This window comes from Parambassis ranga, chromosome 8 (genome assembly GCF_900634625.1).
Source record: "Parambassis ranga chromosome 8, fParRan2.1, whole genome shotgun sequence".
In the NCBI taxonomy this organism is placed as follows: Eukaryota; Metazoa; Chordata; class Actinopteri; family Ambassidae; genus Parambassis; species Parambassis ranga.
In genome coordinates, this window is record NC_041029.1 from 9,802,285 (window position 1) to 9,815,056 (window position 12,772).

The window sequence follows — 12,772 nt, forward strand, 5'->3', positions numbered from 1 at the left end:
ATATCTTATGATTGCGCTCTCTTCCATCAGTCCAGCTCCTCAGGTATCATGTGATCACAGAGCCCTGGGTCCCAGGTCAGCCATTCTGAAAATTTCTTTGGCTTAAGTGTCCAGAGTTTCCTAAGTGTGAAACGCCAGACTTGCAAATCATTCCTGGGTGAAGCCATATGTTGAGGCTTTAAACGTGAAGACGGCAATAACAGTGCTGGTCTGGAGCCAGCGTCTGCACCAGAGAGGCTGTTCGACGGATGTCTGCATTACCCACCTGAGTGAGATTTTCAGTAAGCAGATGAAAATGCTGGCATTATTTCCAGGAGAGGTTTCGCTGCAGAATTCCTGAGACGATCCATGTAGACTGGTGTAAGTTAGAAAAAAGTGATCTTAACTATTTTTAAATCACATCACACATCTGTCAGTGAAAGTAAACATGCTTATTCCACATGCGTCTTCCTGTATGTGTGTTTGTTTGCATACATGTATGTTCATCTAAGTTAGATCTGACAGGAAAGGTTAAATTGGCTCCAAGAGATCAAAGCAGTAATTTAATCTAAGTCTTTCAAACACGTTGCAATTTGTGCAGGAAGTTTTCATTAAAAAGGGCTGTGCATCAGTGTACGGAGCCTCGCCCACCTCTATGGCAGCCAGTTAGCTGATTAATACCCCAGAGGACCCAATAACCAACGGCTGGCCCATTAGTACAGCTGCTGTGAGAGGGTGAAGGAGGGGAGGGATCAGAAAGGGGGTGGATAGAGACCTAAACAGCATGCTACAATAAATTACCTCCATCCAGCACACACACACTGTAATAAAATTTGTGTTTCGGCTCTCTGTGTTTTGTCACTTATAGCACAGTTGTTACCAATAAGCCACTTCTTCAAATGTCACACACGCTGATCTGAAGGTGAGCTCAAATGTCTCCGTCATTTCAAACATTTGTGGACACGAATCCATGAATCTGTCTCTGGATGGAACACCTCTGAAAACCATGTTTAACCAAAAGGATACAGTACATTCAGTTGATGGTTTCTACTTACAACAGTAATAATGTGTGGATAAGAGGCTGCTAAAACACTATTGTGACCATACTAACAACATATGTAACACAGGGATGCTTGTTTTCATGGAGGCTGAATATACTGAATGACCTTATGGCTGTAATGCTCCAAACAACTGCAACAACTCCCAGGGCTGCTGTACTGCGTATACACCTCATTTGGTCCATTAATCTGGTCTTCCGCTGCTGCTGCTGCTGCTGCTGCTGCTTGTATGGACCTTTTTCATTATCTGGCTGATTTACCGCTGAGGATCACTGTACTCAACAGCCACTTGAATGTCCTCTGAGCTGGAAGAAGAAGTTTGATTCCTGACTCAGAATAGCTTAGCCCTGCATGCAGGGGCTTGACTTGTACAGTACAGAGTATAATGAGGCAGCACTTTGACGCATTCTGAACCAATCAGAGTTCAGCGGCTACCTACGCTGTGATCCAGGAACTAAATGTCAATGAGTATTTAATTTGTTTGATTCTGCAGCGAGGTGATGCTGGATAAGGTCGAGTTTAATGATGTGTTAGTTTCAGTGAAATGTGTTTTTTTTTCTAAACTACATTTATTATTTTGGGTAGCGGAAAATGAATTTTTACTATTATTAAGAGCAGTCTAATAAATGTTTAAATTGGCAGCATACAAGAAGTCGATATAATCACTTCACTTTGTCCATCAGCCAGACTAAACACACACCTATTATTTATGAGGTTGCTCAAACGAATGTGGCACAGAGACACTCCAATCCACAGCAATATCTCTGTCAAATAAAGAGTTTGTATTGATTAGATAACATAGCTAAGGGGAAGATTTTTATAGGATTTTATAAACTTAAAGAGCCTCATCTTTAGTTGTAAATTTGTAGCCTTTTATTGAGAAAGGCTAGTGGTCCAATTGCAAATATATAAAGAAGGCTCGGTTCAATGTGGACACACACACTCGCATGCACTTACTCAGAGTCCACTCACTGACCCCATTCACTAGGATCTCCATTAACTAGAGCAGTGAGATTTCATTACATCAGGCTTAATTGTGTTCTCTGCATCTCAACATGCTCTGGTAGAAACAGTGGCGTGAGGCCGGCTGGAGGAAACGGAGGACGGGAATGGCTGTAGGGGCACGGGGCAGAGAGGATGTCAGAGCTTTTATTCACATGCTTTTTTAAAAGCTCTCCATTCCACGCCGCTGCATTTCCCCCTCCGCAGGGCTAAGAGCATGTCTGCTCAGAGATAATAACCTACAGCCTTCGGTGCCACCTCGCAAAACAAAACACAATGACAACATGTGGATGGGTTTCTGTGCTGCAGGCTCGCTGAAATAGTGTTGCCTAATTTAGTGAGGCGGGGGGGGGGGTGGCTGTGGATGTTCATCAGCTCATACTGCTTTGTGCAGTCTGATGACATTAAATCAAGAGACAGCATTGCTTTAATAAGTAGTGAAAGAGATGTAAGCAGGAACTGAAAATAAGGAGCAAAGGTTCCCTAAAACTAATTTTAAAGACCTGATTGTGGGCTTTATCAACCTTTCACTTCACTGCCTTGTGAAAGCTTGATTTTGTGCTTATTCCTCCTGACAGCTGGTGCCTATTTTCTGTTCAGTAATCAGTTTGGACAGCTTCAAAAAACAGCAGTAGGAGGAGGAACCTGGGAGAGGCCTCACAGTTTGGTAGAGGTGGAGGCACTGGCCCCACTGGGGATGAAAATGAGGCTATTTCTGGGCCGTCTGTGGTTGACACCTGAAATGGTTTGGTTTCGTTCTCAACCATACTGGAGTCAAAACACCTGCTGTGGGATTCTGTTCCCATGTTAGTCTATCCGGACACCTACTATCACCACAACACAGCAGAGACCGCAGGGCCTGTCTGCAAGTTTCATGTTAAATAAGTTTTACAAGGACATGACCTTCACTCACATGCCAGCATACGTGTTTTGGGGTATGTTTACTAAATGTAGCATGTTTCCCAGGAGTGTTTGCCTGCTGTAACACTAAACAGGCTTGGGTAAAGGTGTTAAACTGTATGTATGCTTAACACTGACATGTGCATGCTGACTTCCAGCTCATCCTTTTTCCTTTGTATCCTTTGTGAAGATGTCTTAAACAGCCTTAAAGCCTTCCCCCTTTGAAAAGTTAATCCATGACACCTGGAAGCCACTTTAAGATGATATGGAGCCATCTCAGAAGGTAAAGCAGATAAACCCTTGTAGGATGGACAGATGAGCAGCAGCTGTGACTGAGGAAAAGGAAACCAGAAGAAGAGAAAATAAGAAACATCTGCAAAGTGACAATGCATCCGTTTTTATAGCCAAAAAAAATGAAGATACAATCTGTACATCCTACCAACAATAGCAGTGTCCCTGTTCTTTCAATTAGGCTCTTACAGTAAATAGTTCTCCCTGCATCTGTTTGTGGGATCACAAACAGTTCCCTGATCTCCAGTAACAGAGGAATCTACCTCCAAACCAGTTGAAAGGCCTGTGGTTAGCCAATAGCTTTGAGTGCACCTAATGCTAATCTAACGCCGTAAATGTTTTCAACCAGATTTTAAGTTTATGATTCGGAAACTATTTCACTCAAATTACATCCAGGCAGGTCCGGAGTGTTGTAGCTTTGAAGAGAAGAGTCGGGAGATTTTATTACACCTAATATGGTGTTAAACTAAGGAAATAATGAAACCATTACCGATGTCAAACAGTCTATTTTTACGTTTCATTTTAACACACTATTGCTTGTAGTATGGATAGATGAAAGACCTCCATGGATGTGTATAATCAGAAAAGACCCTGACCTTTAACAGTGCAGTTTATGGCCACATGGACATTTAACTTTTTTAAAATCCAGCTCTCTGTGTTTCATTAAGTTATTAAAGCAAAAAAAAAAAAAAAAACCATGCTAACCAGCCCTTCTCACTACCCGAATTTTCCCTGGGGATCAAGAGTATCAACAGTATCTATCTTTCTATCACTTTGTCCTGCAATGAGAGCAGCATTTTGCAGCATTTTGTCTGCCCTCAGTCCATTTATTATCATTGTCTATTTTTATATAAAATAGTTACAGTTATTTTTCTCTGTTTGGTTTGCATGTGATGTCAGTGGATGGATGAAGGTGAAGCTGAGCTTGCCCCCATCCCACTGGCACCACGCAGAGGAGAGCATCTGCTGTCTGCAAACTGCAGAATCCATCAGCAGTGACGGCAGCAGTGGACAGAGAAACCTTTGAACTGCAGAATATTTTATCTGTCTCCAGCACATAGTGGAGACTGGATGTCGTTAAAATGAATAGCTTGTGCTAATGGAGACAAAAGAGATCCCAAAAACGTACCTTTTCTACATGAACTATAGTTTTTATTAGCCCAAAAGCTTCATGAGCTTTTCTATACCACCCTGTTTATATAGGTGTGCAGTAATACAAACAGCTGAATGATGCCAGACAGAGAGCGCAGTTTACATAAATCATGTTCTAAACTTTGCTGTCACTGAGCCTATTATTGACAGAAATAGAGAGCTGTGTACCACACAGATGCTTTCATCCGAACCCATTAATGCACTCTTTGCATTTATACCTAAGATGACGAGCCCTCTAAAGCAGTGATGCATTGGAGTGATATCTTCAGGGTGGCATTTATAATGAACATGTCCACTTTGCTGGATGGGCCTGCAGACAGGAACTCAGGTCTTTGTTTTTGATCTTCCCCCGGCTGTCTGATGCATTAACTGGCTTCTTTCAACAGATGCACTTATAAATGAGTCACATCATTTTTCATGTTGAGGAGCAGCTCTTTGAGACTCATTGTAAAATGTGGCCCTGCATCCCTTCGCCACACAATGTCACTCTTTAGTACATTAAGTCACTGTCTCCTCACAGACACATTTAAAGCCAGCAACATATTACAGCTGATGTGATGTTGTGCATTAGTGGGTCATTATGTTGCTCTCAGTGTATAATGTTATTGTAGTCTATGCTGAATGCAAATTAGGTTGGCGGTATAAGGTGCACAGCAACGTTTTAGGCTCACTGTTTAAAGGTGTCAGTGACTAAACCAAAAGAGAGGCAAGTTTCTTTCTTTTCGTTCTCTTGTTTTATCAGCATACTGTTCAAAGTGGGTGTGGAGCTACTTTGTATTGCAAAGATCTAAATCCTTATATCATCAGAGATGCATAAATGAAATGAGCTGAAATGAAAAAACCCAGTCTGCATCGTAGGCACGTCCAGGCTGCAAGCTCAAATCCTTTTTTGGCACATCCAGCTGACTGATTTTAGAAAAGCTGTACAGCAAAACACAACATGCATTTCAAGTCCAAACCACACTTGGCTGTGGTCTGAATGCCCAGAATGCACTGGGCCAATTGCCTGCTTGGGTTGTAGCTACTGCAGACAGCCAATCAGAAGAATTATAATGTTATACAATATACACTACTTGAATTGAGATGGGAAAGAAGCACTTTCAAAATAGGTGAAGTTTGTTTTTGAAGTTTCGCTCATGTCAGTTAACTTTGGTTTAATCTGACCTCGATGACATTGTTTGACATAAATGTCTGTGGCCCATGAAGCCTGCAGTATGTTGTTGAAGGTTTCAGCCTGGGTGCCAATACCACCAGTGCTATAAAGCTAACAAGTGCTCATTTAGTTACTCTCCTCACAGTACTTAGTCCAATAATGCAATTTTAATGGCTCTCTCCAAGCACAACTTAACTGTATATCTCATGTGCTGTGAACTGGACCTCTGGGTATTGTAGTATATTTACTACACAGAGAAAAGCATCCACTTTACTGTCACTGCAAACCTGCACACAAAGATGCAGACACTTCAGCAGACCTGCTTCTCAGCTATCATTGAAAACGAGGAGCAGTGACGCAGCTGCCCTGCTTTGATTGTTCAGGATCACACCAGTGCTGAAGAAGCGTGAGCCTGGAGAGGAAAGGAGGGCAGAAACACTGGAATATAATACAATTTAGTATGAGCACTTCCATAATGATGGTGAGTGGATCCACGTGGGCTGACTAACGACAAGCACAGATGCTTCTGCAAATTTGCCCAATCCCACAGCTCTGTAGATAATGATTGTCTGGTGTCAGTTGGTGCTCTTTGGGTTCGGTTTTGCTGGATGTGCCTTTTTGGCTTGCAAATTCTCTGTTTTTCTTTCGTGTAGAAAAACACTGGATCTATTCCTGCTCAGTTTCAGATGACGTGGTGTCGATGGCAAAGTAATATATTCATCCACTGCCATGTCTGAGGAGGGCAATAATAGTCCAATACAAAAGTTACAAAATAGAATATGTGATGGCGTCATGCCATTTGGAAACCATTAGTTTTCCATCTGTTATAGAAAGTCAGAGAGTTAACAAGGAACTGTGACTTAACAGATGTTTACTGACTTTGTTAATAGATCAACCTGTTCATGCAGAGTCAGCTATGCTGCAGTTAAAGTCATTGCACCATGCCCCTTCTTCATTACATTCCCAAGAAGTTGTGTCTGATCAGACCAGGGGGTTTTGGGGGGTCTCTGCAGGCTAATGTCTCTGCAGGTCTTTAGTTTCACACAGCTTTTTCTCTGGGAGGCCTGAAGGGAAACAGAGGACTAGCAGGGCTGTTCACGGATCCAGTGACGCTTTAGGAAAACAGAGTAAAAATGGATTGGAACACTAACTTTTTCAGACAGATGTGTTGATAAGACCTCAAAAGGAAAAGCTGTGAGAGGTCGGAGGCGGCAGTGGAGGAAAGAAGGGGCTGGAAGAAATGCTAGAAACAGACAGATTAAAATATTCTTTCTTCGTTTTAGTTGCAGCTCAGTCAGATGTTTGTCAGACTATCCCTTCATCCCTACCTCTATATTAGCTGCTGTCAGACTTCCAGTGCTACAGCACTGATTGATGACCTCATCTGGGAGTTAACATGACACACTTTGTGTCAAGTTTTCAGACTGCTGTGTTCAAGCTCTTTATTGTCCTCTTTACGTAATAACTTGAACCTTTTCGTCCCTTATTGTTACCCGATCTCTTTATGTCTCAGCCCTCTGCCACACAGCATGCGGTGAACAGAGAAGACACTTAATTCTTCTGGCCAGGAAAAGGGTTATAAATACTTTCAATTGCAGGGAGAGGCCTCTCAACACGCCCTCGTGGTGTTGATGAAACTGCAAAGCTCTGATTGATGACTGCACCTCCAGTCCAGTGCCCTGGGGTTCATTCATAGTATGTGGGTGTCCTCTGAGTGGAACCTCTTATTTCCTGCAAAGACACAAGGGTGTGAGGGTTTTACAGGAAAATTTTCCACTAACTCATAAGACATTTCTTTTAATGTCATCTTTGTTTTGTCTACTTTCTACCCTGTAATGCATCCTGCAGCCTCTCATTGTTTCAATCACCACTTTATCTCTCATTAAGAAGAGTCAGCAATGAGGGATTGGTCAGCAGAGGATTTTAGTGGGGAAAATAAAGCTTTTTTTTTAATGGCAATATGTGGACATGCCAAGCGTGTTGTGAAATCCAGCATGGCTTTTTGGACCAATAAAAGCCTCCGTGGTTGGTGTGTGGTTTTAGTTTTTACAGGAGATGTAATTATCCATTAGATGTGTCAGATCTATTAGGTGTTCTCTGAGTGGTCAGTTAAAATGCATGTCAGGGAATTCTGCTGCTCCTAATGACAGGTAATGCTCATACATGAGGTTACAGCTTCTTCAGATCAGCTTTTGCTTTGAGTGGCTCCTTATTTCCTTGTTTATAGAGTCTGTATTTGTCTAAAAAACAAATACATCCTGCAAATTCAATTTTTCAATCACAATTTTTATTGCCGTGTTTTTGATTGTTTTGTGATTGCTTAATACTTTATTTCCTGTATTGCATTTTTTGTCGTTCATTGCTAGTTAGCTGAATTAAAGCACAATGTTTTTTTCACCAGTTAATCACCAAAACCACAAATATATGCACAGTTTGAGATTTTCCACATGTAGTGGTCATGTGTCATTAAAAAGGCTACAAAACCTTTAGCTGTAGAAAAATTCAACATGAATGCGTTCCAGAAATCGGAGAGCAAATAAGATTATTTCCAGAGTCATGTAGATTCTGCCCATTTTTGTTGCATGTTTAGTGCCACAAACAGAAAAACATTAGGCTAAAAAAGAACAAGTGACCATTAAAGGGTTAGGGTTAGACTGTATGACAGCAAGACTTTTATTTCATCTAAAGTTGCATTAAACATTTTACTGTTATATGTTATATATATTATTGCTGTTAAGGATTTAGTTGCTGTGAAACAGTATTTCTATTATACTCTATTGTGACTCATCAAATATCACATGGCGCTGTGTCATTTCTATGGTAATGTTGTTTCTCCTGCATATATTGAAAGAGAATAATAGAAACGGGCTGACTTGAGCTTCCATTGGAGTTTGATGGGGATGATGCACAGTCACCTGGCACATTTATATATTCTATCACATATTACCCATTAATCATTAGTCATATGTGACAGAATGTCACATCTGAAGTGCTCACTTCGTTCTCCTCTCAGTTACCTCTAGGTGCCTCCATGGGCGATGATCTGTAAATAGGTGTAGTTCAAAATGGAATTTCTGTTTAACGCTCTAAAGGCCACTGAGCTCCCGACTGTTCTGATGTCAGCATGGGTTTCTTCTTTCAAGAAGAAGCCATGCAGGCTAGATGAATTGGAAACTCTGAAAGTTTGATCTGTGTGTGTCAGCCCTTCACACACCATCTGACAGGGAACACATGCTGAGATGGGCTCTATAGCTCTACGGCTCTAAACTGGAGGCATAGAAGTGTAAAAGTCTGCAGCCTCTGTGAAGTTCTGAGCACTTTAGCAGATTGTGGCTCAAGAGGAAACGTTAAGGGATCAATTAACTATTATAATTCATGTTGGGAAAACATAATGAGTAAATGTCATGATAATCTATCTCTTAGTTTGTATTACTCAAAATCACGTCAACATTCATCCTCTGTGAATGTCATTAAATAGATGGAGTGGATAAAAGTGTAATAAATGAGCTATGAGAACAGATAAAAGTCAGAGTCATGTCAAAGACACTAAAGTGGCTTCATCTTTCTGTACTGCAAAATAATAGAAGGTCAACCAGGTTTGTGTTGAAAGAATTTTTGTAATTGAGACAAAAAAGATAAGAGGACAAAAGACTTTGACTCAGCTAATTACCAGCAGGGAGTTCACTGAATGCAATGTGAGGTGTAGACAATTATATCAGTCTCATTAATTCCTTTTATGAACCAACAATGTTGTGTTTTTATACACAGCTACCCTTTGAACATCATGGATTTTTTGTTTGTTTTTTTTTTGCTATGAGCCATCTCTTACTCTCAGCCCTCCTCTGAATGATGACTTCCACCATAGAGTTAATACAGAGAAGGGTAGATAGAAATGCAAACGATAGTCAGCCTGCTTTCTGTGACACGCTGCTCTGTGCAGATGTGCCTGACAAGAAAACTCCATAGCAACACAATTTCCCAATAACATTCTTTTCTTCCTCTTCCTTATCATGCATTTGTGCATATTTACAACTCCTTATTCATCAGAAACACTCCCATATGGCCCATACAGCTTTTTTTCCCCCACACATTTACTGAGTAAACACTCTGCTCTTTTTTTTATGTACGCTCTGGATATTCAGTATTCATGTGGCATAGAGCTGGAAGCATCTGGGCCACCACGGCATCCATAATCAAAGCAGGAAAAACACAAGTGCTCTGAATGTATTGTTGTTGACAGAAACAGAGTGTAATACAAGGTGAGGATGGCAGAGTAATGAGAAAAGCCTGACTCTTAGATGTGCTTAATTTTAAGTCATATTCTCTCAGTCGGTGCTTGTTTTGTTAAAAGGAGTTTAGAAAGCAGAAGGCGTAATCTGCTTTCAGGGTTTCACTTCATGTAACAGATATCAACAACACTCAGTGGAGTCTGCTTTAGTGTAATGACGCAAGATCACTTTACCTTAGCCCCTTTTCCTACATATTATCCAGCACATCAGACTGTGGTGCCTCTGATCAGTCTCAGTACCCTAAGGTAGATTACCCATCACCCCGTTTGTCAGTTTGTTTTTCATGGAGGAGCTTAATTTATCCATGCAAATGCTTAAATATGTTTGTATGTGCATGTGTGTAAGCTGTTTATCTTTTTTGTCATACACAAGGAGTCGAGGATGAAAAGCCGAGATGATTAGAGGGAGAAATGTCGTGACTTGTCTTGTAATCAAAGAGAGAGAGGAAGGTGTGTCACACATTAACACTGTGTGTTCTGTCTGATTACTTCTGTCTGATGGCTATTAAAAATAAGTTTAAAGAAATACGTTGTCCAAACAAGCTCATTTTTCATTGGTTCAAAGAAACTACTAAAAAACCAAATCCATGAGTTACTATTGTTAATAACTGGTTTGTAAATATTTATACGTTTTTGTGTGTGTGTATCATTTACCACGCATGATGTGTGTTGTAACGCTAACCCTGCGCTCAGCTACAAAGACTCATACACTGCATCTTAAATTAAGCTGATTGAGTGTTTCTCCTGTAATCAGTTTCATTTTCCAAACATTAATGCCACAAATGCATGAACATAACTAAAGGTTATGTAAAAACATTTTGGACAATGTGTGAATTGGTACTATATATAAATCTAGGGGTTGGATAAGTTGTTTGTTTTTTGTTTTCGTCTGCCCTCTGTTGTTTTCTAGTGTCACTCTGCTGTTTCACAAGCAAGTAACCAAGTTAGTTTTCTGCTGTTCCTGGTACAGATTGGATTGTGGCGGTTCTGCAGGGTCATTTCTTATTTGATTCAGTTATTCGTGGCACTGATTCTGTTGAATGACCCAGTTTCTGCTGTGTCTACATTGTACCTGGCACTAAATCGGCATGTGTGACAATGTTTGTCACACTTTGAATTTTCTCTCTGAAGCTACAGCGAGAAAAGAGAAATGAAATCTCAAATCTGAGCTAAAGTAATGTATCTCTGTCTTGATAGGAGGTGACAGTCACGTTATGGATCTGAAGCGAACTGCAGCCCGCTGAGTCTCATTTTAACGTTCCATTAGTCAACTATGTTGAAGAAAACCACACCCATGGATGAGAATCCATCGGGTTGCATCATCAGTCTTGTGCAGAGGCAGATTCTAGAGAATATACTCAGGCAGAGAAGAGCAGAGGTATTTATTTAAGAATTCATCTGGTTGATTAAAGAAGAAACATTTATACAGTGATGCAGGTTAAGCTTGCCAAGGTGTAAATAGTAGTAGGGGTCCATATGGACCTGATTTATGGAGTTGTACAGAGAGCAAGATATATGTGGTATTATATGATACCTGGTGGGTCGTATTTCTAGACAGAGACAAAACACTCTCTTTGTTTCCAGATGACATGCCTCAGAAGTCCCACAGCAACAAGTGCAGCGTGATAAATTCAAATAAGTCTGACTGATGAGGGTTTGCAGTGGGGTGTGTTTGACTTTGGTTATTCACCAGAGTGAGGTGTTACTGGATGGATGGAGTTCACACAGCTGGCCACCATCACAAAGTACCCTTCTCCACCTCCAGTGTTCATCATTTTGTCTTTAATACCTCTGTTTTTAGTGCAGCGGTGCGTCGGGACGGGGTGGTCCCCTCGTTTTTATGTAGGATGCAGTCAGATGGGAAAGGCCAAAGGTGGATTGGTTGATTTGCTTATGTGATAGCTGCTGCTGCTGCTGCTGCTGTTCCGGATGGTTTCCTCATGTGCCACACACATGATGCAGATCTGGTATTCAGGCCTGCAGCCAGCTCTCCCACACAGATTTCTCACTCTGCAGAGACCGATTAAAAACACTGATAAGACAGAAACACAAATATGAACATGACAGACCATTTCTATTTTTTTTTCCTGGAGCTGTGTGCATGTTGTATATTTGTTCCTGAGTCTTGTAAGTTTATTTGTAGGGTGTTTCAACATAAGAGTGAAGAGTTCAACCACTTGCAGTGTGTTGAAAGACCTTCACAGACTTGCTCCACTCTCTGAAAATATCCTCCTTTCACGATGTCGGCTCACATTGTCTGCAGATGTAGATTGACTCCAAAATCTCCTCTGTGCAGATGTGTTTTAGTGTTTCAGCATTTTGGTTTTACTCCAATCTATTCCGAAAAACTCAACGGTTTGAGGTGCAACATGTAGTGCTTAATGTTTTAGAAATGAAAGCCACATTTCCCATTAATCCTGGTTCTTCCTGTCTCGGGGGGATTGAGTTGTTTCTAACTCCCCTGTTGTCATTTCAGGGATTTTGATAACATCCAGAAAGGCATGCAGCATCATGAAAAACATGACAAATGTAATAAGGCTGAATGTTACAGAGATATCTAAAGCTGTTATGTTTAATATTAAAGTTTCAGCGTCATGATCCATTTACAGTCTGATGTCAAGTATGTGCATTATGAAAAACAACAACAATCTGCTGCTAACATTTCCTTTTATCCTTGTTTCTTTATTTTTGACTTGCAGCCTTAATTCATCTTGATAGAAGAAAAATGTATTTTGATTCCAGTCTGTCTGATGTTGATCACATTAAAATTCTGCAGACTATATCTGTCAGCCCCATCTTGGTCTCCACATTTGCCACATTCAGTGATTCGTTGGTCTAGAACCCAAGCAGTGTGAAAATCATGTTTTATTATTTCTTGCCAAGATTGCAGCAGAGTAGACATTTATGCTGTCTTCAGTGACATTCCTTGTATAATACCATTTGTGTGTC